Source organism: Bison bison, unplaced genomic scaffold, assembly GCF_000754665.1.
Source record: "Bison bison bison isolate TAMUID 2011002044 unplaced genomic scaffold, Bison_UMD1.0 scf7180017864299, whole genome shotgun sequence".
In the NCBI taxonomy this organism is placed as follows: domain Eukaryota; kingdom Metazoa; phylum Chordata; class Mammalia; order Artiodactyla; family Bovidae; genus Bison; species Bison bison.
The window spans coordinates 4,129,703-4,152,285 of NW_011494871.1; the positions used below are offsets into that span (position 1 = coordinate 4,129,703).

Here is a 22,583-nt window from a genome sequence, read left to right on the forward strand (position 1 = left end):
CCACCCCACCCCACTCCGCCACAGCACCCAGCCCACCCCCTCCACTCACTCTTCCAAGCTTGCAGCTCCTTGCTGTTCTTGTAAACACTGTACACACACACCCCCACCCCTATGTGATCCTTTCCCTCAGATAATGTAGCTTCGTTCAGTTCTCGTCCACTCTGTAAATGACACACCCCATCCTTGCAAACCCATCACTTTGCCCTTTAAAAGCATCCACTGCTGACATTTATCTCCACACAACGTTCGTGATCTTCCCTCAGTAGAATGTAAGCTTCATGAGAAAACATGTCTGTCCGCTGGGTTAGGAGCACGGCAAAGGACCCACTGGTTCTAACCCAGCGCCTAGAGTCTGTCCCAGAACATGCAGCATCCTCAGTATCCTCATGGGGCCGATTCCAGGGCCCCCGGAGACACCCAAATCCACGGACACTCGAGTCCTGCATGTAAAACGCTGTGTGTTTGCATGTAACCTGTGTACATCCTTCCACATACCACATCGTCTCTAGGTTACTTACAAAACCCAACAGGGGAAATGATATGTCAATAGCTGCCTGGCATAGCAAATCAGTCTTGCTTTTTGGAACTTTCCAGAGTTTTTTTTTCCCTGAGTATTTTCAGTCATGGTTGGTTGCATCCATGGATGCAGAACTGGTGGACACGGAGGACTGGCCAATGTGCTGAATGAATGCGTGAGTCAAAGGAGACGGTCAGGAGGGAGGCAGTGTCCGCAGGCATTATCCTGGGCCTTCACGTGCATCACCCCACCCGCCACACAGAAGGCTGCTAAGTGTGGTATCTGTCTATTCTAGAAATGCTCAACTTTCCTCCTTATATCTTCTTCCTTTATTCAAAACCTAGGGTCTTTTTTCCCAGGAGTATTCGATCATATCACTGCATCAGCTGCTTCTGACGATCTTCTATAGTACCATCAGAAAATAGTCAGACTTATGAATAAACCTTGAATAAAATGACCCATGCTTTACCAAAGAAGAAAACAGTTCCTAGCTGGCATTTCAAATGTCCACCACCCTTCATGAGACCTGTGATGTTTCATCCACGGTGAATGAGGCGCCTGGAGTCATGCAGAAGGACCCCACCTGCAGACGCTGCAGAGGCCCCAGGATTGGACTGAAACTGGGTTTAAACAGCTGAGCCACATCAAAAAGTCTACAAACAATAAATGCTGGAGAGGGAGTGGAGAAAAGGGAACCCTCTTACACTGCTGGTGGGAATGCAAACGGGTATAGTCACTGTGGAGAACAGTGTGGAGATTCTTTAAAAAACTGGAAATAGAACTGCCATATGACCCAGCAATCCCATCACTGGGCATATACACCAAGGAAACCAGAATTGAAAGAGACATGTGTACCCCAATGCTCATGTTTATAATAGCTAGGACATGGAAGCAACCTAGATGTTCATCAGCAGATGAATGGATAAGAAAGCCGTGGTACATATACACAATGGAGTATTACTCAGCCATTAAAAACAATGCATTTGAATCAGTTCTAATGAGGTGGATGAAATGAGCCTATTATACAGAGTGAAGTAAGTCAGAAAGAAAAACACCAATAGTGTGTATTAATGCATATATATGGAATTTAGAAAGATGGTAACAATGACCCTATATGCGAGACAGCAAAAGAAACACAGATATAAAGAACAGACTTTTGAGCTCTGTGGGAGAAGGCAAGGGTGAGATGATTTGAGACAATAGTACTGAAACGTATATTACCGTATATGAACTAGATCACCAGTCCAAGTTCGATGCATGAAGCAGCCACTCAAAGCCGGTGCACTGGGACAACCCTGAGGGATGGGATGGGGAGTGAGGTAGGGGGGTGGGGGTTCAGGATGGGGGCACATGTACACCCATGGCTGATTCGTGTTGATGTATGGCAAAAACCACTACAATACTATAAAGTAAGCAGCCTCCAATTAAAATAGATTAATTTTTTATAATTATAACTAATCATAAAACACCATTAAATATATACCACTATGAAAAATTAAATAAATAGCTGAGCTACTTACTGCTCAACAGCAAACAATCAGACACTTATTCATGGAGGAAGCCCCCAAAGCAAAAAAAGCAGAAAAGTCTGAAGATGCTGGAGAAAACTTCTATTTATCATGAAAAAGCACGCATGCCCTGTGTGATCATTACGCAGGACAAGGGAGCAAATAAACTAGGCACAGGAAAAAGATGGATTTCAGAAGAACCCTGGAGTTTTCCTAAGACTGAAGACAGTGATTTTCTCTTCTCTATTCTTCCTAATTATCATTCTCTAATTTTTATAAGGAGGGGATATTTCTTATACTAATAAATTCTATGTATTTACAAAATAAAAACTGTTTCTGAAACAACATAGTTTTTTTAAAAAGCTTTAAAAAGACTTTCCAAAAAGAGGAAAAGGTAAATAGTATATTTACCTTTATTTTTTTTAAAGCATCTTTGCTGCTGCTGCTGCTGCTGCTGCTGCTGCTAAGTCGCTTCAGTTGTGTCCAACTCTGTGCGACCCCATAGACAGCAGCTCACCAGGCTCCGCCATCCCTGGGATTCTCCAGGCAAGAACACTGGAGTGGGTTGCCATTTCCTTCTCCAATGCAGGAAAGTGAAAAGTGAAAGTGAAGTCACTCAGTCATGTCCGACTCCTAGCGACCCCATGGACTGCAGCCTACCAGGTTCCTCCATCCATGGGATTTTCCAGGCAAGAGTACTGGAGTGGGGTGCCATTGCCTTCTCCGAAAGTGTCTTTACCGTTATTCAAATTTTTAAAGGGTTTAAACCTTCTTGACTTACACAGCAGTTATGCTTCAATACTAGCTGAATTTTGACTTTAGATCAGCGAAGTTGAAGATATACACATTTCTTCAAAATAAACTTTACATAGATAAACATATAAATACAGAGTTAGGGGGGAAAAAAACCTGTGATATTAAATGTGAGAGACAAATAACAAATTCAAGTCATTAAGAAACTTTTAATCAGGAAAATTCTCAAACACGTACAGAAGAAAGAGCAAAAGGAAGGCTGAAGCATCCATCGCTCAGCTCCCTGACTCTCAGCACGCCAGCCAACGTGCTTCCTCTCCACCAACAACTGCTCCCTGGACCCCAACATCCAGTAACGACTTCACAGTAAATCCCATCTCATCAATAGCCAATTGAGTACATCACCTCTAAGAGCTGAGGACTTGCTTATCTTCTGAATAACAACAGTACACATCCCAACTAATAATCATTCCTCTACATCATCAAATATCCAGGCTTCAGATGTCCCTGGTGGTTATCATTCTGTTTATGTTTCATTTACAACTTGATTGCATGAAGAGACTCTCACTGGCCAAATGTGTGATCATTTACACATCAGTGACTGAAATTCATTTCAACACACCAACCATGCAAAAATCCATGAAAAAGAAAGACAGTTTGCCACAACTCTACGTGACTAATACCCTGACTCCTTACTTTGGAAATTGGTCATTAAAGAAAAAGAACTAAGTATTTATCCTACCTTTTTAGGAAGAACTATAATCATCCCCAGTCGATGAAGAAAAGTGTTCTTTAGAGGAGAATGCCAGCTAATATCTGGAGAAGAAAAGTAAAAGTTAATTGAAAACCACCATTTTCCCAACTCCAATCAGACCACTGATTCAGGCTTGTTGTTCAGTTTCTAAGTCGTGTCTGACTCTTTGTTCAGGCCTAGATGGTGCAAACATCATTAGGTAAAAAGCTGATAAGGAAATAAGGAGTTCATGGGGTGCCAAAGGGTGACCCAAGGTACACTTCCAAATGGAAGCAGGAAACACATGCTCCAGCTGTCACCCCATAACAGGTCAGACTCAGCACTCTGACACCCTAACACTTGTCTTTTCGCGGGATGGGTGATCCTTCTGTGAAACAGGCCTGCCCAAAAAGGCTGAACCGGAACAGCATCAAGCCTCCTGGTTTTCAAGGATGTAAGGGCCAGACTCTGAGAGGAACAAATCAGATGACACAACAAGGAAACCACTGACAAATCCAGACTATGGGACAAGACCTCTGGCTTCACGCCTTACAAAAAAATCAGTGTCACTAGAAACTTGAATTAAAAGACTAAGGAGACATAATAATAAAATTCAATGATTGAAAAAGAAGCAATTAAAAAGACACATGGGGATAAGGGAGGAAGAACTACATATGGCCTAGATTCATGATGGATTAGACTCTATCAGAAAAGTACTATTTTCTCAGCCATGAAAATGGCATTCTTAGGAAATCTTAGGGAGTTAGTCACAACATCTGTTTACTTACTCTGAAATGGTTCAGCAGCAAATGTGATTATGGCAACATTTGCAGAAGCTCGATTATGCTTGTATGAGTGCTTAGTTGTTAGTCTTTCAACTTTTCTATGTTTAAATTTTTTTTTCATAATTAAAAAGTTCATTTTAGAAAGAACAACCTACAGGGAGGAAAAAATTCACTAGTCATGCCAATATGACTATTCCAGTCTGTGTAACTGTATATTTACTGTAATTTAATAAACTGGCACTCTGACTTTATGTATCCTTAACAAATACTTCTTTCATTAGCTGTAAGTCTATGTTTAAGCAGAGCCTATGTCTAAGGAATTTTACAAACTTAATGGTCTGACTTTTTTTTTTTTTAATTGCAAATTGCCTTTCTTTCTCCATCTGGTTTTCATCAGATCAAGTCCAAAAGTGCCTTACCTGGTAAATGGTGATGATTTCAGTTTAAAGTAGAATGTGTACAATTTTCTGCTAACTGAAGTAGCTAAAAGCTAATGTAAGAAGTAGCTAAAAGCTAATATTTTGGAGAAGGGCTCTCAGAAGCTGGGGGCCCACCTGCATCATCTGGGGATGCTTTTTCAGAACACACGATGTGTCCTCACCCCTCTCCTAGTTAACAGCTCCAGGGTTAGGACCCCCAGAAAAAGATGGCGTAAGAAAGTGAGTAATAAAGCATTACAGTGTAAGTGGATTCAAGTAACTTACGCTGAGATGTCTTGGGCTACCCTTAACCTTTCAAGACTGATGCAAAATAGGAAGCCCGTTTCTCTGATGAGATGTCTTTGTCAAACATATAACAGCCTGAATGAATCAGATCTATCAAAATGAAAATGCTTATGTTCTTATGACAATACTGGTATACTTGGTCACTCCCACAACTATCGTTTCTGAGACATCCAAAAATATTTTAAGAGCCAGTTACCTTAAAGCCAGTTACTTAAAATGCACAATTTGATAGTATGAGATATCCATTTCTGATTTTGTATTTATTCAGACCTTACTGAAACCATGCTGTGCTGTATCAGCTGCATCTACTTGTAGTTTTAATTGAGTAGCTAACTCCACATTCTAGAGAGAAACAGAGGGCTTTTCGCTGTTGTTCTTAACTTACTTGAGATGGGATCACTGAAAAACTCCACATCCTCTGAGCACTGGAACAGACTGACAGGTATCCCCAGAGCCCGTCTCCTCTGGTCGTGGCTCCTCTTCTGCAGTTCCTGCTACTTTCTGTCCTCACTCCACTTCCCGGTGTTCTTCTGCATCATCCCTGACTGTCCTAGATGATATAAGAAAAAATGTCAAGTTACATTATTCCTGATGTACACAACAGGGGAATTGTCTTTGATCCATATATTCCATAAGAACTGGAATGTAAACATTTAGCCATAAAGTGGGCAGTCCTGAAATGTGTGGCACTTCCATCCTTCACACTGTCACATCAGTCTTCAGTTGTCTCAAAGGAATCACATTCTTTGAGGACTGTTACCAAGTTTAAGCTTGTACTGCTCACCACACGACAGACCAACAAATCGACAGATGAGTTGTTGGGATGAGGAATGGTGACTTTGTTTAGAAAGCCAGCAGACTGAGAAGATGATGGACTTGTGTCCCAAAGAACCAACTTCCCTGAGTTAGAATTCTGACTTCTTTTACATGAAAAGGGAAAGGGGTAAAGTCAGGTTCCAGCCAGACTCCAGAGGGGATATGTTAATTTCTTCCTCCTTGCAGCCATTCAGAGGTGGGACTGGACAAGGTGTTTTCTGCGACCTGAACAAAGGTATTAGAGCTTCACCTGGGAGGCAGGGTTTCTAAAGATGGACCACGGTGTAATTTAAGCTTGCAGGCAACATCTCTTTAATGATTAACTGGAATACAGTGGCGCTTCCCTATTGTAAGGCAACTTTCCCCAACTTTCATTAAGAAAATGCTTAAATACTCAGAAAAGTTAAAATATTATACAGTCAACACCCCAATACTCATTCACCTAGATTCCACTATTGCTCTCCTTGGTATATGTATATTTACTCCTCTTTCCATCCATTTTATTATGTTTTGATACATTTCAAAGTAAGCTGCAGACACTGCTACACTTCACCCTCAAATACTTCAGCATGCATATCATTACCTAGAGTTCAGTATTCGTTTACAACTCTTATCATTTTGAGACAAAATTTACAAACAATGACATGTACAAGTCTTAAGCATATAATTTGACAACACCTCTGTAACCAAACTCCTATCAACTGACGAGATGAAGATAACTTCTATTTACTTGTTCACTCACTGCTTTTCTTTCCTACATAGCTGATATTGTATATTGATATCTATTATTTCCTAGGAGATTGGAACAAAAGTTACATGGATTCTAGTGGACTAAAACATTTATGCAATTAATTTTTCCAATTCTGATGACTTTTAAGAAGCCTCTGTCACACCTTCCAAAGGAGTTTCACTAAGTCCTTCTGCCTGCAGCCTGCTCCCTGCCCCATGTGCCCGCTCTGGTAGGGGCTGAGCATTGCAGACCCCAGGCCTGCAGGTTGCTGTCTGCTGGCTCTGGTTTTGCACAAAGTATTCTCCATACCGAGATGGGCTGTTTAAGAGCTAGAATAGTGACTAAAAACACTGGAAAAAGCCAACATAATATCTTGGCTAATTATTTAACCACATTTCTTTAGCCATAAAATTTTAAATTTATTTTTTAGTTATTTTATTAAAATAAGCATCCAGAAAACATTTTAAAAAAAGCTTTTAAATCCTGAGTTCAAAAAAAAAAAAATCCTGAGTTCAAGACTCAATACTAAAATATGTACTTAATCCTGTATATAATTCTTCTAATCTGTCATCTCACCTTCCAAAACCCCCATCTCAGAGACCAGCATCTTTTCCAGGTCTGCTCTCCAGCACTCCCACAGCTAATCCAATACCAAGGCTTCTCAATGTTACTTCCAAACACTAATCAAATCCACCTACTTCTCTCCATGTCCATCGCCACCACCCTCCTGAGGACACCTCCCACCATCAGTCTCCTAACTACGCTCTTGCACCTTGAACTCCTCCCCTCTGCACTGCTCGTGCTGGCTCCACACGCAGTGCCCGCCCACCTCAAAATTGCCTGCAGACTAAAGACCTACAGCTATCAGGAGGCCAAAAGGCCCTTCCCGCCTCATTCCACACCAAACTTCCTTTATGCCTAAACCACACTGGCCTTGCTATCTTGAATGCTCTTCCCCCTTGGTTTAGGGAACTCCCTTCCTGCCGAGCGCTGCCTTTCTCAGGGAATTCCTCTGATCACCTCCAAGCCTACGCCAGATCTTCCCTGAAAGCGCCCCCGCCCCGCCCCCCGCATTTGTTTTTCGAGGTCAACGGTCAAGTATCCCCACAGTATAACCTCTCTTTCCACGATTATAATTTTGTGATTATTACTGATTCCTTCACTAGACGGTGAGTTCTGTGAAGCAAGGAACACACGTGGCATACCCTTCCCGGAACCGCGCCTGGCACAGTAAAACCTCACAGCTTGCCCTCGGAACTGCGGCTATTCAGAAAGAAAATGTTTTTACTTTTTTCAAGGAGCCCTATGCCGGGGAGCCCAGTAAATGATAAAAGGGAGTAAAAAAAGAAAAAGAAATCCCAGATGGTTCGGCGACTTTCCTCCAGCATTCCTCCTTGGGCGGCCTCGGAAAGCAAGGGTATACAGGTGTCTGCGCTGTCTCACCTGCCAGGCGCTGAGCCAGGGGCCGAGGGGCGGGTCTACGCGCGCCGAACGGACCAATCAGGTGCGCTTGCGATGGCCACGCCCACCCACGCGCCGCGGCGCGCCCGGGTAGGAGCCGGGCGTAAGCAACGTCCAGCGTGCGTGTGTCCCCGTACGTGCGCCATGATGGCCGGACGGAAGACGTAGGGGCCGAAAGGACGGGGGCCCGGCCTAGCCAGGGCTCTAGGACAACTTTACACCTCGGCCGCACTGCGGCCGCACGGCAGCGTCTGCGGTCCGCCGGGAGGTGGGCGGCATTGGCCTTTCAAAAGGACGACGACACGGCCGAGCGCTAGGCCGCAGGCCCGCCCCTACGACCCCGTGTTCCCGCCGCAGGTTCCCTCACTCGCGCAGCGCCCCTGGCCTTTGGGTTTACCTGTGCCGAGCCGCCGATTGATGAGGTTTGGCGGCAGCAGCCCGCAAGCGGGCTCCCCGGTGAGACCCTCTTCGCCTTCCGTAGTGGGCGGGGCCTCGCCGGCTTTAAAGGGAAGGCGACGGTAGGAGGAGAGCGTTTCCGGCTGGCGGCTTCAAGTCCTCCGACAGAAAAGGGCGCGCGTTGGCCGCTCCCCTGGCTCCAGCCGCCGCAGGTGGTGCGGCGATCGGAGGCCCGCTTCCCCTCGATCCCTTACGTTGGCGCCGACCTCAGTGTAGCTGCGTGCCCAGTGGGCTTACAGCTTGCATACGTCTTTCTTATTTAATAAAATACTACTTTGATAGGATGGTTAATCAGTTCAGTCCAGTTGTTCAGTCGTGTCCGACTCTTTGCGACCCCATGGACTGCAGCACACCAGGGCTCACTGTCCATCACCAACTCCCGGAGTTTACTCAAACTCATGTCCATCCACTCGGTCATCCTCTGTCATCCACTTCTCCTCCTGCCTTCTATCTTTCCCAACATCAGGGTCTTTTCCAGTGAGTCAGTTCTCATCAGGTGGCCAAAGTTTTGGAGTTTCAGCTTCAGCCTCAGTCCTTCCAATGAACATTCAGGACTGCTTTCCTTTAGGATGGACTGGTTTGATCTCCTTGCTGTCCACGGGACTCTCAAGAGTCTTCTCCAACACCATAGTTCAAAAGCATCAATTCTTCGGCGCTCAGCTTTCTTTAGAGACCAACTCTCACATCCATACATGACTACTAGAAAACCATAGCTTTGACTAGACAGACCTTTGTTGGCAAAGTAATATCTCTGCTTTTTAATATGCTGTCTAGGTTGGTCATAACTTTCCTTCCAAGAAGTAAGCCTCTTTTAATTTCATGGCTGCAATCACCATCTGCAGTGATTTTGGAGCCCAGAAAAATAAAGTCAGCCACTGTTTCCCCAGTCCTGGGTGTTCATTGGCAGGACTGATTTTGAAGCTGAAACTCCAATACTTTGGCCACCTGATGGAAAGAGCTGACTCATTTGAAAAGACCATGATGCTGGGAAAGATTGAGGGCCGGAGAAGAAGGGGACGACAGAGGATGAGATGGTTGGATGGCATCACCAACTCAATGGACATGGTTTTGCGTGGACTCTGGGAGTTGGTAATGGACAGGAAGGCCTGGCGTGCTGCAGTTCATGGGGTCACAAAGAGTCGGACGTGACTGAGTGACTGAATTGAACTAAACTGAGGTTGGTCATAGCGTTTCTTCCAAGGAGCGAGCGTCTTTTAATTTCATGGCTGCAGACAGTGACAGTGACAGGATGATAACAAGCTATTTCGTAAACAACTTTATACTTACTGTGATGGGAGCCCTGCCTTAAAGTTCAGGTGGACAGGCAGACTTGGGAAGTAGAGGCTCCCCTTGGTTCCCAGGTTAGGGGCGCTAGCCACCTGCAAGAGCACTGGGCCGGGTGGGGAAGGCCCACATGGCCCGCCACCCAGGAGAGCTCAGAGTGGTCAGCGTGTAACCAAGGGGACACGCGCATGGCAGGTGCATGGCATGTGCTGGCTCCAGGGATCATGTACCTGGTCTCTTCCCTCACTGGCTTTGGGGTCCACAAACCTGCAGCCCGCCTGGCCAGGCCTGCCCCTTTGGCCTCTTCTCCATAGGAAAGTCCTCAGTGGCAGTGGGAATACCCGGCTGGAGCTCTCTGAGCCCACCTAGGTAGAGAATCCTCTGGTTTATTCCAGAGCCTGTGACTTCTTTAGGGTACTTGTAATCCAGCAGGATGCATCGCTTTATTCTCATTAAATAGCTCCTCAAGCATTACCTCTTTGATCACAGATGAGGAAACTAGGTCAGTCTTGAATAGCTCCTTGAGAGCAATGAGCCAATTTTTTGTTTGCTCATCAAATCCACGGGGTCTGGCCCAGAAGGTGAATATGAACAATGAAGTGGTAAACCCAGGAAAAACTGTCTGCCTCCAAGGCTAATGGTTAGTATTTGCATGTTGACCTTTTTGAAGAGTTAAAATTTCAGTTTCATTTTACCAGGAATATTCTTTAATAACAACGTGGTTACTTAGTGTAAGTCTGGGAATGGAGTGACCAGCACAAAACTTGGGAAATAGTGGGTGCTGACTACTGTGCTCCATGCTTTCCTTCTATCAAGTCATCTGCTGCTGCTGCTGCTGCTAAGTCGCTTCAGTCGTGTCCGACTCTGTGCAACCCCATAGACGGCAGCTCACCAGGCTCCCCCGTCCCTGGGATTCTCCAGGCAAGAACACTGGAGTGGGTTGCCATTTCTTTCTCCAACGCACGAAAGTGAAAAGTGGAAGTGAAGTCGCTCAGTCGTGTCTGACTCTTAGCGACCCCATGGACTGCAGCCTACCAGGCTCCTCCATCCATGGGATTTTCCAGTCAAGAATACTGGAATGGGGATCAAGTCGTCTAATCTTCAGGAAAAGCCGATTACCCCATTTCACAAATGGTGGAACGAAGCCTGAAGAAGGTAAGTATTAATGGTTTGCCCAAAGTCTGGCAGATAATAGACTCAAAAAAAAAAAAAAAAAATCCACCCAGGCAGCCCAGTGCGAGAGTTGGTGTTCTCAATGCTGAATGTCTCTTATGAAAAGAGTGAAGCAGTGGGGTTCAAGTCTGTGAAGATACTAAGTGAAATGTGTGGAACTGAATGAAGAGTTTAATACCCAAACTCAGGACTTAACAGTTTGGTGAGATTATGACCAAGTCGTCATCAGTAACTGGAGCTTCCTGTCAGCACCCCTTTTGCAGCCCCTCTGAAGTACGTGTAGCCAGAGTGGATGCTTTGAGGAGTTTTCTAGATTGCCGGCGTCAGGTGTCTCAACTTCAAGAGACAGACGTTAGTGCTCCTGGAAGGAGATGAGCAGAAAGGGTGGGTGTCACAGACATGCCCTCAGAGAGAGAAACAGGCTCTTTTTATCTCTTCTGAACTCTGCTTTGACCTCAGCTGAAATGGGACCAGACAGCTTTCAAAGAACCATTGAGAGTTTTGGACTCAGCCCCACTGGGGGCCAACTTTAAAGACCCTTGACTAACGAAAGTAGAGCGGGCAGCTGGCTTTTTCAGGACCCCTCCCTGTATTTATGGCCTCTGCCTGCTAAGGCTCCCTCCTTGGTTTGGGCATGTTATGTGACTAGGCCACAAAGCCCTAGGAAGCTGTCTGATTTGATATGTGCATGGAAGAGGGTTCTCAGTATAGAGAGCTTTCCCAATTGTTATTGTCTCTACCTATAATTCACCAAAAAAGCCCTACAAAGCCCAGAATGTAAAATTGTAACTCCATAATATGACTCACATCCTGGTGACTAAAATTCCTACATCTTCCACCACAGTGTAATTTCCACGTTATTTCCTGGTTGGTCCCTGAATGGCACATTTCCTCACATACTGCAGATATTGGTGTTTTTGCCCTGAGGAAGGATTAAAAGAAACAGTTCTGTCCCTCTACTTGCCTGTTAGCTTTCGGAGTCCCCTCTCTTCCCCCGTGATGCAGAGGGAGGCGTGGGAGACAGTTGCTTAGCCCTGGTTGTTGAGGTTCAGGAGTCTTTACTCTGTGATTTCATCAAAAGTTATTAGATGTAGGCTGTATCTTCATGATGCCCTAGTGACTGCAACAAATTAAGAAGCTAATCTGATAATAGTCCTGTGTTTAGTTTGAAGTTATGTGGATGTGGCAAAGCTGGTCTGGGGTCAAATACTCAGCCTATTCTTCAACAAGTAGCTATTAATGGATTGTAGGTAGTTTATATACCCTCTTTCCGCCATTCATTAGATTGTAAACTCCCATCAGAACCGTTTTGCTAAAACAAAAGAACGGGAGTCTATTACGTACAAGAACCTGTACAGTGCAGACTGAGTCCAGGGAGAGTGTTGACTTGAATGGCAGCCACTGTCTCATCTCGGAGCCATTTAGTAACGGAGAAGAGCCGTGCTCTGCTCTCTTGAGCATGTGTTTACAAACTTGTGGAAAGGGGCAGAGAAAGCACGGCATGCTCGGGACTGGCTGACAAAAGTGTGACTTCAAAACCTCAGCTCTTAACACCTGAAAGCTGGAAGCCTTCTTATGGCATCTCTACCATTATCCCCAGGCAGGACTGCGATGAATCCATTCTGAACATGTAATCAGCTAGACACTTAAAAAACAGAGCACCAAAACCCAGGCAAGGAGACCCAGCCCTCCGTCAGGAGCTCATCTCAGTGTTCTAAGGGGCTCAGGGACTCCTCCTTTACAAACCTAAATCCATCCGGCAGCTACTTCTGCTGTTTCCTCAGAAGAGCTGCACCATCTGGTGACCACATCTATGTCAAAACCTTTCACATACTCTTAAACTATTATTAGATTCAGAATAAATTTCTTTACCACGTGAAAAGTTTCCCATAACATTATATTCCAGATTAATCGTTTCTCTTATTGGAAGTGATGGCACCGGACTTCCCTGGCGATCCAGTGATTAAGACTCTGCACTTTCACTGCAGAGGGCACTGGTTTGATCCCTGGTCCAGGAACTAAGATTCCACAGCTGTGTGATGTGGTCAAGGGAAAAAAGTGATAACACCAATAATTGAAACATGACAGTGGTTGGGAATGACCAAAACAAATTTGTCAAATGAATGAAATCGTGATGAATATTTTTTAAAAAGTTCTCATGTCTGCCAATACATGGACGAGATGGTTGGATGGCATTACCGACTCAATGGACATGAGTTTGAGCAAGCTCTGGAAGATGGTGACGGACAGGGAAGCCTGGCATGCATGGCGTCTATGAGGTTGCAGAGTCAGACATGACTCAACAACAGAGTCGGACTCAACAACAGGTCTGCTAAGTAAAACATGTTTATATATGAAAGGTCCTTTAATTGTCTGTGAGAAAGCCTGTTATGCAACCAAATAAAGCAGAAAATCAGTTCAAAATTCTCCTTTGGAGAAACAACAGGGCCATATGCTTCCATTTCAAAGATGTTCCATTCAGGAGTGAGTCAGTTAACTTTGGTCATTTTGAAATACTTGATGAAAATAATTTCTGTTACCATCATGAGACGTCGTGTAGAAACACGAAGAGCTGGTGCAGAAAACCTTAGGAAACGTGCGTTGTCTTGTACTGTGAAGTCAGCCTAAAGCAGGACCAAGTCATGAGTATTCTCTGTGATAAAATCCACTAATGTGTTTAAACACTCACATGAGATCTTCTAGTTACAAGGCTGCTTAAAGAAGTCAGGGCTAACAGCAAATATAATGTTAGTGGTGAAACAAACTTGTGCTCCTGCCACTTCCCATCTTTGAGAGACATGGAATTAAAAATGGATCATTCCATCTTGGAGAGTCCTCGGCTGCGGAGTTTGATCTGTTCACTGCAGGGAGGAACACGTACAGTCCCACTGTGCGTTTCTGTCATTGGCTGCTTTCTCCCCTGCAAGTTGTTCAGTTGCAAAGATTTTAAAGGGTGATTTGCTGGCAGCCTGCGATGTATCCATGACCTTAGCAAAGTGGAAATGAAAGCTCTCAGTTTTTCTTCTTTTCTTTCTTTTTTTGCAACAGTAAAACTACCAATTTTACAGTCAGTTGAACAGCAATAGATGAATTTGTTTAAAGTCTGTGTTCACAAAGAAAACCTGAACTTTAGTGGCTTGAATGCCTGACGCTGCAGTGCGATCTTTGAAGGGCAGACACTCTTACAGCTTGCTCTAGGCCACTGTCACCTGCTTCTCTGCACAGGTGCTGACCCCTCGGTTGATCTGGGGCCTCCTGGCGGGGGAGCAGGAAAGCTGGGCCTTTGTGTGCTGCAGAGAACGCTTTTCCAAGGCCTGTGCCAGTTTTCTGCAGCGGCCACAGGAAGCAGAAGAAAGAAAAGGTTAAGGGCCACAACGAAGGTCAGAGGGGGTTTAAATTTAGTTAACGTTGGAGGTTATAGCTTTTAACAACAGCTTTAAGAAAACTGATTCGAAGATGCAATTTGTTTCTTCTTTGTCAACTGTTATTTTTTTTTTTATCCTATTGATAGTGACAGCTTAACAAAGTTTTTATATGCTAGAGGTTTTCATCCTTTTAGAGGATAATGGCCTGTTCCTAAAAAGAGATGCAGGTGGAGAACTTTATAAAGCTTCCATGACTTTCAAATTGGGAGCTTTAAAATAGACTCCCTGCTTGGCTGAGTCAAAAATAATCTGTGAGGGATGTTTAAAAAAAAAAAATCTCTATTGGAAATGGGGGACTACTTTGGCAGTCAGATACAGAGGCTCAGATTTCTAGAACTTTCTTTGTATTTTGCTTTCAGCCATTCTAGGATAGTTTTCCAAGTTTTTATTCAAAATTACCAAAGACACCTCCCCTTATCTTTTCATATGTGTATTTCTTTAAATTTAGAGCATGGTATTGTTCATTGTATCTCTTTGTGAGCAAAAGAGATGGCCACAGATTTCTGTACATGCGCTCTATGTTCCTGTCATTCTGTTAGTCCATGTTTTCTATTCAAGGATGGAAATATTGTGGAAATTAGTCTTTCAAAGGAGAGTCATGTAAACTCTAGCTTCTCAATGGGAAACCCACACTGTTCAATAGGTATGATTACCCAGAGCTGACGTTGAATGTCCTATATCACACAAGGCCTTGTGTATTATTTAGCTGCATTTCTACCATATGTAAGAGGCTGGACTCTCTTGGAATGGGTTTCATACATTTATTTAGCTGGAGTTTTAAAATGCTGAGCTTGGGTCTATAGAGCTGTGCTTTCTATTGTATGTTGAGCAGGGTAAATGTGACCTGTACATCCAACTGCTGTCCTGTAAATGTAGCCATGAAATTAAAAGACACTTGCTCCTTGGAAGAAAAGCTATGACCAAACTAGACAGCATATTAAAAAGCAGAGACATCACTTTACCAAAGGTCCATATTGTCAAAGCTATGGTTTTTCCAGTAGTTGTATACTTATGTGAGAGTTGGACCAGAAAGAAGGCAGAGCACTGAAGAACTGATGCTTTCAAACTGTGGTGCTAGAGAAGACTCATGAGAGTCTCTTGGACTGCAAGGAGACCAAACCAGTTAATTCTAAAGGAAATCAACCCTGGAATATGCATTGGAAGGACTGATGCTAAAGATGAAGCTCCGATACTTTGGTCATCTGATGCAAAGAGCTGACTCATTGGAAAAGACCCTGATGCTGGGAAAGATAGAAGGTAGGAAGAGAAGGGATGAGAAGATGAGATGGTTGGATGGCATCACTGACTCGATGGACATGAGTTTGAGCAAGCTTCAGGAGATGGTGAAGGATAGGGAATGCAGGCATGCTGCAGTCCATGAGCCTGCAAAGAGTCAGACACAACTAAGCGACTGAACAACAACAACAACAACAAATGCATATATTTGACAGCATAACGATTTCCAGTTTGGTGAGGACTCATTTAATTATTATTTTGGAAATGAATTCTTTGTATAAGAGATGTTAATCTTCCAGATACCTAAGCGTACCTCTCAAGTGAACACAAAACTTCCTAACATTTTGAATAAAAGTGTTTTATAGAATCGATTACAGACTTTACTGCTTTCTGACACATGGTATAATGAATATTGTTCTCAAGAATGGGAGTATCCTCAGCCATTAAAAAAGGATGAAATAATGCCATTTGCAGCAACGTGGATGGACCTAGAGATGGTCATACAGAGTGAAGTCAGAGGAGGAGAAATATCGTATGACATCTCTTATATGTGGGATCTAAAAAGAACTGATACAAATGAATGTACAAAATAGAAAGAGACTCGAAGACTTAAAGAATGAACTTATGGCTGCCAGCGGGAAGGATAGTTAAGGAGTTTGGGATGGACATGTACACAGTGCTATATCTGAAATGGATGACCAACAAGGTTCTACTGTATAGCACAGGGAGCTCTGCTTCATGTTGTGTGGCAGCCTGGATGGGAAGGGAGTTTGTGGGAGAATGGATACATGTCTGTGTGTGGTTGAGTCCCTTCACTGTCTACTTGAAACTGTCACAACATTGTTAATCAGCTATACCCTGATACAAAATAAAAAGTTTAAAATAATAATGAAAAAGAATGGCAGTCTTGCTATGAATACACGTCTCCATATGGTGGTGTATATGACACTCCCATCATAATCAATGCTGCTACATGCCCAAACTGGCATGATTTTGAATTTGTGATTCTTTTTATAGATTTTCTTACTCCTCTCTTGCCATTATATTGCCAGCTACCCCCTGTTGCTCTAAGTGCCTTTGCATCTTTAATAGTTCCTAAAGTTCTGCTCAAGGTCAAGTTCAATCTCGTCTGGCCTCATGCAAGGGCTGCTCCATCCCACCTTATTCCAAGTCAGCCCACACACTGCTGCCAGGATAATCTCGTTTTAGTAAAAAGCTCTGTTCACACCAGTGCCTTGCTGGAGACACTGCCGGTGATTTTGCACGGCCTGCCTGCTGAAATGGACTGTGAGTTTCCACTGCAGGGTTTCTCACCCTCTGCAATGATCCATTAGCCTTTTGTAGTTGACAAGCTGCTCAATTTGTCTGTTCTGCCCAGACTCCTTTTTCCATCTTGGCTCCTGGACATGACCCCTGAGAGGGGAGCCTCACAGTCCAAATGTCCAGCCTGCAGACCCTCTCCAGTTCTCAGCTCATTGGACCAAGGCAGGACCTACAGCAGAATGGTCCACCCGCCATGACAGTTTGCGGTCAACCTGGGAGATTTGCTGGGTGTCAGAGGGCACTTGGGGCAGAGAAACTAATTGGATATCCATTCTCCTCTCCCAGGTTTTAGCTGAGCACATTTGTTGTTGTTCAGTTGCTCAGTCACGTCCAACTCTTTTCGACCCCATGGACTGGAGCACTCCAGGCTTTCCTGTCCTTCACTCTCTCCCAGAGCTTGCTCAAAGTCCTGTCCATTGAGTCAGTGATGCCATCCAACCATCTCATCCTCTGTCATCCCCTTCTCCTCCTGCCCTCAATTTTTCTTAGCATCAAGGTATTTTCCAATGAATTGACTCTTTGCATCAAGTGGCCAAAGTATTGGAGCTTCACTTTAGCATCAGTCCTTCCAATGCATATTCCAGGGTTGATTTCCTGTAGGATTAACTGGTTTGATCTCCTTGCACTCCAACGGACTCTCAAGAGTCTTCTCCAACACCACAGTTCAAAAGCATCAATTCTTCTGTGCTCAGCTTTCTTTGTAGTCCAACTCTCACACCCATACCTGACTACTGGAAAAACTGTAGCTTTAACTAGACAGACCTTTGTTGGCAAAGTAATGTCTCTGCTTTTTAATATGCTGTCTTGGTTTGTCATAGCTTTTCTTCCAAGGAGCAAACGTCTTTTAATTTCATAGTTGCAGTCATCATCTGCAGTGATTTGGGAGCCCAAGAAAATAAAACTGAGCACATAGCTGCCCAGAATAAAGACAACTCTAATCCCCTGGGGCCCACAGGGTTTCATTTCCTGTCTTTGGATAACTCTTAAGCAGGTTTTCTTTTTTTTTTTTCTTTTTTCTTCCCTTTTAAAAGTATATTGTTTATTTCTCTATCTTTAGACTGCACCACAAGGCTTGTGGGATCTTAGTTCCCCGACTGGGGATCGAACCCATGCCCCTGCAGTGGAAGCTCAGACTGTTAAGCACTGGACCACCAGGGACATCCTGATGTGGATTTTCTTATCTGTCTGTCGATTGAAACCAAACATCTTTACAGCTTTAACCCTCTTCACCCTCCTCTGCCAAGCAGCCAGACCATGATTTGCTCCTATCTTCCTTGTGTTTTCTGTGTCTGCCATTCACACCCTGCCCTCTTTCTGGAATCCAGCCCAGCACCCTGTCCTCACGGAAACCTCCCTTCACCCAAGTGGGTGGGTTTCTCCGTTCTTCAGATCCTGTTATTTCTCGTATGCTTGTTCTGTGCCATTTATTTTTCTCTGTCTCCTAGTGCATTTACTTGGACGTTGGCACATCCCACCCTCTACAGTGTCAGCACCTTCAAGGCTGGGACCCTTGGTCCCTGCGTCCTGCAGAGAGGTCAGCCTCGGACCTGCATTTCTTTAATGCACATTAAGACTCTGTTGTGGGCTGTGAAGCACACACCTAAGCCTTTTCAGATGGGGGTCTCTGAATAAACTGTAGGAGCTCTGCTGCAGGATTTCATGTCTTCTAGATGTTTCCCCCCTCTCTGCTCTTTTGGAGCTGACAGTCCTTAACCAGAGACCACAGGTGCTGGGTCACAATTTTAGCAGGAAACTTTCTAAACCACTTGGGAAGCTCTCTGAGGTTAGCATCTTTTGTTGAAACAAATTGCTATGCTCAGTAGCATGCCTGCTGAATTAGAAGCATGAACAGTTTATAAACTATTTATGAAAAAAGTCACAGGGAAGCTCAGTGTCTGTAAAGGGGTAATAGCTGGGTCTCCAAACTTTTGTGCTAATTACCATGTTATGGACTCTATAATTGCAACTGACATTCTGTATAATCATCACGCATGTGTGTATACTCAGTTGCTCAGTCGTGTCTGACTCTTCTGACACCATAGAGTATAGCCCACCAGGCTCCCTTGTCTATGAGATTCTCCAGGCAAGAATATTGGAGTGGGTAGCCATTCTCTTCTCCAGGGGATCTTCCTGACCCAGGCATAGAGCCTGGGTCTCCTGAATTGGCAGGCGAGTTCTTTACCACTAGTGCCTCTTGGGAAGCCCATATTCATCATAAGAATTGTCCAAGGATTATTAAACCATCAAACATGTATAACCTTGGGTTGACCTTGCTGCCTCTAAAACAGAAAGTTCACAAGGAACTAGAACACCCAGTCTTAATCACTTCTTTAACTTTCTGTACGTGGTTGATGGGTTTTTATGACTGTCATGGTCAAATGTTTTGATAACATGTAATGCACTCATATCTAAATACTTTGAAATTTTATATTTCATATCCTCTTTAAATCAAGATCTACCAAGATATTTTCATTTTATTCTATAGTATGCCAGGCTTTTTTAATGGATATAAAGTTGTGTATATGAATATATCAATTTAGATCAAGCTTGTTTGTTATTTAAATTCTCTGTGTACACTTTTCATTTATTAGAATTTTTATTCTCCATAAAAAACAAAAACTATCTAACTATAGAAAAATTTTTTGCAGGTACTTTTTTTCCCCCCATGAATTAGGCATGCAATTGAATCTCTCCCCATTGCCGCCATTTGTATTTTGTGATAAAAACATGATTAACCTCAGGCCAGAGAAGGCACTGGCACCCCACTCCAGTACTCTTGCCTGGAAAATCCCATGGATGGAGGAGCCTGGTAGGCTGCAGTCCATGGGGTCGCGAAGAGTTGGACATGACTGAGCGACTTCACTTTCACTTTCACATGAATCTTACTGTAAGAATCAGACATCATACAACAGGTCCATGTGTAATTATAATTGTATCTTTAAATGATCACTATGAGGGCATGCAACAGAATAATGAGAACTAATGAGGAGAAGAACTGCCCTGAAGCATGTGGGATCTTCCCGGACCAGGGATGGAACCCGTGTCTCCTGCACTGGCAGGCGGATTCTTTATCGCTGTACCACCAGGGAAGCCCCCTCCCCCGCCCCACATTTCTGCTGCGTCCTTTATAGGCTGTGACTGATGGCCTTTCACAACTTCTAGTATCCCCTTTCACACTCAGCCATCGTGTCAGGATCCACTGGTGTAGGTGAGTGTTTTACACTAGCAATAGTTTAAGTCAAACGTTGCCACTGACTTTACTGTTTGCAGATTAGAATGGATTTGAAGTTACTCCTTTGCTAATTGGCCACCAGCTCACTTGCTCTCTCAAGTCGGGGAGAGTCGGCTGCCAAGTTACAGCAGAGGGTGCATCACTCCCCAGACCTGATTAGGCCAGGCTCTCGCTTCTTGCTGGACTCCCCGAGTGTGGCCAGGGGGCTCCCATGGGAGCTTTGCACGCTTGCGGGGCTGCCGCAGAGGGGGACACCTGTTTTCCCAAGTGTCCAACTCTCTGTGACCCCACAGACTGTAGCCCTCCAGGCTCCTCTCTCCATGGGTTCCTCCAGGCAAGAATACTGGAGTGGGTTGCCATTCCCTTCTCCAGGGGATCTTCCTGACCCAGGGATGGAACTCGGGTCTCCCATATGCAGGGAGACTCTTTACCATCTGAGCCACCAAGGAAGCCCAAAGGTGTTTTTCTTTCCACTGGTGCTGGCATTAGTGAAAGTATACACCCAGGCTGAGAGACACATTCATACAGTGAACGTGACAGAGTTGGAAAAGAAAATGCGGGACGGCAGGGATTCAGCGTGGGCAGGAGGTTGGGAGAGCCCCAAGCCGACACTGGGCCAGGGAGGCTGAGCTGCCAGAAGGTGGACCCAGGGGCAGGTGGCAGGGGAGCAGGTTTGCTGCCTCATGAACTGCAGAAACGTGATGGTCGGTGAAAGAAGCCAGTCACAAAGGAACATGTATTGTTTTTCCATTTATAAGAGCCATCCCCAAATGACAACTATATGGAGACAAAAAGTAGAGATGCTTACTTGGACCAGGAGCTGGCAATGGGGAAGGATTGTGAATAGAAAAGTTTTTTCTTTAGGTGATTGAAGCATTTCTAAGATTAGATTGTGGTCATAGTTATACAACTCTATACATTCACTAAAACTCCATTGTAAAAATGGGTGGACTTTACAGGATGTAAATTTTATGGTGTGTATTCATATTAGGTATCAATAAGGCTATTTTGGGGATGTTCCAGATGGCACAGTGGTAAAGAATCTGGCTGCCAATGCGGGAGACACAAGAGATGCAGGTGCGATCCCTGGGTCAGGAAGATCCCCTGCAGTAAGAAATGGCAGCCCACTCCAGTATTTTTGTATGGAAAATCCCATGGACAGGGGAACCTGGTGGGCAAGTTCCTGGGGTTGCAAAGAGTCGGACATGACTGAACACAAGGCTATTTTTAAAAAGCCAAAGGATTTATTATTTTAATAATAATCCAAGCTCTTCTAGGAAAATATTATATAAAAATATCATTTTACCAAATTTCTATTCTTAGTATTACATCCATTTTATCTCACTCAGTGACCTGTAAAATGCTCACTGGGATGTTAAATATGAATGGCATTTTAATTTTTCTAAAATTATCATTCTGCAAAAAGGCAGCAGGTATTTATTTCAATTCATATGGTATTAGATAGGAATATATTTATTTTCCCCAGTGAGTCAGTATTCCGTGGAATTGAGGGTGATCAGATTTTATACTTTTGCCTTAGCAATTATGGCATTATAGCAGGATTTTCATAACTTGAAAGTATAATTGGACTGCCGCTGACAGGATACTTTATTACATAAAATGCAAATTAAAATACAGCTACATTTTGCATAAATTTTGAGTCAGTTTCAGTGAGAGAGATTTTATAAATTCAGCCTGAGTGTAAATAGAATTTCCTTTACAAATTAACCTGTATAAACAGTAATGCTTATTATTCCACAAGAACATAGATTTCATATTTTCACCACCAGTTGTCTAAACATTCTCGTGAGAGGAGACTGCACTAGAGCTGACCCTTCATATACAGTGTGTGAGTGTCCAGGACGCTCTGTAGACACTGGGCCTGGACATCGGTCCTGCAGATCCCACAAAAATCTCTATGTTTATCAGACTCTTTAGGGAAAATCTTGTCTTGCTGGCCGGCAGGTCTCCCTCCTGGTACTCTTATCGAATCATTCTCACCTGCCCTGAGGACCCTTTCCTAAGAGGGAATCAGGCCTCAGAGGCCAGGAACTGTTTGGTGAACTGTGTCCCTAATTCCACAACAGAACGCCCCATGGGCTTCCTGAGGGGGGCAGCACACACAACTGTTAGCAAAGCCACACGCAAGAAAGCTGTGCAGGAGGGCCTCTGACCACAGCAAGGGTTTGTCAGTCAAGCACCAACACTGAGAAAAACAGCCCAGACAAAGGGAGTGCACGGGGCTCAAACCACCCTGGGAAGCAACTTCCTGAAGTCCAGCACTGGAAGTAGTAACCTACCTCCGCCCCCACCTGCTCCCCACCCCCCAGCCACCACACACACAGCCCCAGGCCTGGGGATGCCCTTGGGATAGCCCAGCGTGTTTCATTGGACCTGGTACTGTATTCACTGGATGTGGTGTTGTG

The 22,583-nt window shown here is 44.3% G+C and overlaps 1 protein-coding gene across 3 annotated transcripts in view; it reads right to left on the reverse strand.

Moving 5' to 3' along the window:
• MTIF3 (mitochondrial translational initiation factor 3) overlaps positions 1-8,776 on the reverse strand; it is a 13,281-nt gene extending 4,505 nt beyond the window's left edge. Inside the window, exons 1-3 of one of the 3 annotated variants that reach the window (XM_010851212.1) lie at positions 8,426-8,776; positions 5,407-5,571; positions 3,521-3,594 (exon numbers count right to left, since the gene is read on the reverse strand). The gene's annotated coding sequence lies outside the window, so the exon portion shown is untranslated. Of the gene's footprint in view, positions 1-3,520; positions 3,595-5,406; positions 5,572-7,772; positions 7,986-8,010; positions 8,082-8,425 lie in introns of those variants that run through there. The other 2 variants (XM_010851213.1, XM_010851215.1) reach the window with 2 other exon arrangements.
• Between the last annotated feature and the right edge of the window lie 13,807 nt (positions 8,777-22,583).